Genomic DNA, 3,307 nt, shown 5'->3' with positions numbered 1-3,307 from the left:
GGAACTCTCTTGCCCACTGCCCACGAGGTCAGAGGCGGTGTCTGCACGCGCTCAGGCGTTAAATGAAACTGTAAGGAAAAAATGAGAGGCAGATACGAAATGCGTAAGTGTGTCCGTGGCAGAAATCCCCCGGCGCTGCGCCCGCCCCAGTGGCTGCAGGAAAAGTCCCACCGGTGCCCCGAGGCTCCCGTGTCCCCGCTCTGCCTGGTGCGAGGGTGGGCACGAGGCTGCCCCAGCCAGGGCATGGAGGTGCCCTGGCACCCGGCTCCTCTGCCAGGCGCAGCCGCGCCGTGCCAGGAGCAAAGTCCCCCGTGCCGTGAGCCGTGCCCGTGGCCGACCCCGCGCTGGCCCTGCGGTGACAGCTGGCACCGAAGGCTTCGCTGCTCAGTGGGAGCTGCAGCCTGGCTCAGGGCAAACACTGCTGGCCCCTCTGTGGTGATGGAGGAGGATGCGGCTACGGAAAGCGACTGCCTGGATGAGGCAGTTGCAGCGGGATGATTATTCCCTCCGTGCGGACAATGGGAAGGGATGGGCTGCTGGTTTGGTCCCTGGCGTCTCTGAGGTGATGGGGAGCGGGAGGTGAGGCCGTTCCAGCCCTGGGAGCTGCTGGCCAATGTGAGCTGGCTGCAAACCAGGTGGCTTCGGAGGGTTGAGGGGCAGAGCAGAGCATGCTCAGATTAAAAAAACCCTCCCAGTGCAGCCGCCCTGCGTTCCCAGCCACAGTCACCTCCCGCTGAAAGCTCGGGCTGATGCTCCCGCCGGGCTGGGGCTGGGAAACTATGTGCTCCCAGCCCCGCGGGGCACCCACGGCCCCCCGAGCCGTAATGACCACGCTCTTCTGCTGGGAGGAGTTAATGAGCTGTGCCGGACAACGATGGGAAAAGGCCGCTTGCAGCGAGGCTCCTGACATCGCTCAGAGGAGCGGGGCGTGGAGGAAGGGGGAAGAGCAACGGGGTGAGAGAGATGGACCAGAAAACGATATCCACTTCATTAGCCAGGTGGTTCCAAATGTGTGGAAACAGGACAAGGTCCAGGTCACCCACTGTGACAGAACATTATTATCATGCGATGCCATGAAGCCTGTGCAAAGACCAAGTCAAAGCTCACCAGCCCACTTGAAAGGGAAAGGGGACCTTCTGGGAGCAGGAGCCAGGCTGTTCCCAGGCCGGCGCAGGGTGGGGGTGTCACAGCCCGTGCCGGGGGGTCTGGGCGCTCAGCCCAGCTCCTGCTCTCCCCTGGCACCTGCAGAGCCTCCCACAAGCTGCCCTGGGCAGGAGCCTGTGGAGGGGCAGCGGTGGGAGCGCAGCCTGGGGGGCACGGCGGGTGTGAGACACGTCCTGGTGGCTGCTCGGGGGTGGCAGAGGCTCTGCACGGTCCCTCAGCCCCAAGGGTGGGTGGTTTGGTGTCTGTTCCATCACCCAGGATCTGGAGAGTTTTGGGGTGATCAGGGACCCCCTGTGGTGTGAAGGACGAGGGCACCTATGGGTGCAGGGACCTGGTGGGCACATGCCCCTTACCCTCAGAGGTGGGAAAGCCAGGCACAGGGGGAACACTCACCAGTACCCTGGTTCCTGCACCCTACAGACCTCTGGTGTGGGGCACAGCAGAGCTGGGGAGCCCCTGACCCGCACACAGAGGATTCACGCTGTGCCAGATGGGTGTGAGGGAGCTGCCGTGGCTGTGCAGCCTCAGCATGGGGAAGCAGAGCTGGGAATTTGCTCGGCTGGGCCGAGAGCTCCAGCCTGGGAGCCAGGAAGGGGCTTTTTGGGATTTTTCAGTCCTCTCTTCTCTAGGTTGTGCCCACAGCAAACCCTGCGTGGCCATCGTGTGCTCATCCACAGCCTCCCATCCAGCGCACAGAGAGGTTTCGTGCTCCCTTTAGGGGGCTGATCCCCAGCATTCCACCCCTGGCTGTGGCTCTGCCCCGTCCCCTAAAGGGCAGGGGGGCTCTGAGGGGGCTGTGCTGCCATCCTGGCCCTGAGCTGCTCCTGTTCCACGGAGCAGGAATGGTTTTATCGACAGTTCAGCCTGTGCAGCTCCCAACACTCGCTCCCTCCGGCGGGCGCAGGCTGTTCCCTGCCGAGCCACGGGGCTTTTCCCTTCCCTTCCCTCTGCCTGGCTCTGCAGGAAGCCAAACTGCCACCAGCTCTCCAGGGTGTTTAACCGAGAAGGGATCCATGGCCAGCGGTGTCAGGGACCAGCAGCTGAGCTCCCGAGGGGCTCTGGGGCTGCATTTGGGGTCTGCCATGGGTGCTGGTGCTGGCAGGATTTTCTGTGTGTTTTGAGGTGGGCAGGTAACTCTGAGTGCCCTGGAAAAGTCTGAATCTGGGCTGGGAACACTGGGTTTAAAGCTGTTGGCCTTTGCCAGGGCTGCCGTTCAGGTGCCAGCCAAGAGCAGCAGGAACTGGAAGTGCTTTGGGCAACTGGGCAGTCATGAGTGGAGATCTCAGGCCTGCCTTCCCCTGAAGGGTCCCAGGCTCGTCTGCCGTGCTCTGGGTGTGGTGCTGCCTCTTGTCTTGCGCCTGCTTTGATTTCAGTGAATTTGTTGATCTTTGGGACTTGGTGCATTCACAGCGATAGGAAAAGCAGGTTTTGTTTAGATCCCAGAGCACAGCTTGGATCTCTTCCTCTGCCCATTCCCAAACCTGTTCCCTGCTCCCACCCCTGACTGCTGCCAAGGGTCAACGGGGGCTTCGTGTCCCCTGCGACCCCTGTCCCCACAGTGCCCCCTTTGCTAACTGGGTGTCCTCCCATGTCCTGCACAGCTAAATGGCAGTGAGCCTGTCCCCAGAGCAGCCCCACAGCGGGGCCCCGACCCCCACTGGTAACCCCCGTCTTGGGGGTGCTCCCCTGCACCCTCACAGCCTGTTCCTGCTCTGTGCCGGGGCTTGGGCAGCAGGACCCCACACATTAGAGGGCATGGGGGGAGAAATCTCCCGTGTGAGACATGCAGGGGGTTCTCAGCTTGGCCCCCTTCCAGCGTGGGGCACAGCGCCCGAGGGAGCCGAACCCACCGGGGGTCGTCGCTTGGCCCTGGGGGCGCGGGCAGAGGAAGGTGTTCCTTTCCCGGGGTGCGACCGGCACCGGGACCCCCGACAGCAGCCGGGTCCGGGGCGCTCGGAGCCACCGTCCCGTGCGCGCCGTCCCGCCCGGCGCTGCCCCCGCCGCTCCCCCGGGGCCTCCCGCCGGCCGCGAGGCAAAGTCCGCCCCGGCGGGCGCTAAGGGCCGGGCCGAGCCGTGCCGGGCCGGGGCGGGGGCCGGAGGAGAGGCCTTGGCGCTGATTTGCATAAGGTATAATGCCTTATGG

The sequence above is a fragment of the Aphelocoma coerulescens genome, chromosome 19, assembly GCF_041296385.1.
Source record: "Aphelocoma coerulescens isolate FSJ_1873_10779 chromosome 19, UR_Acoe_1.0, whole genome shotgun sequence".
Classification (NCBI taxonomy): Eukaryota; Metazoa; Chordata; class Aves; order Passeriformes; family Corvidae; genus Aphelocoma; species Aphelocoma coerulescens.
The sequence above is the reverse complement of the archived record's forward strand: the minus strand, read 5'-3'. Positions refer to the sequence as shown.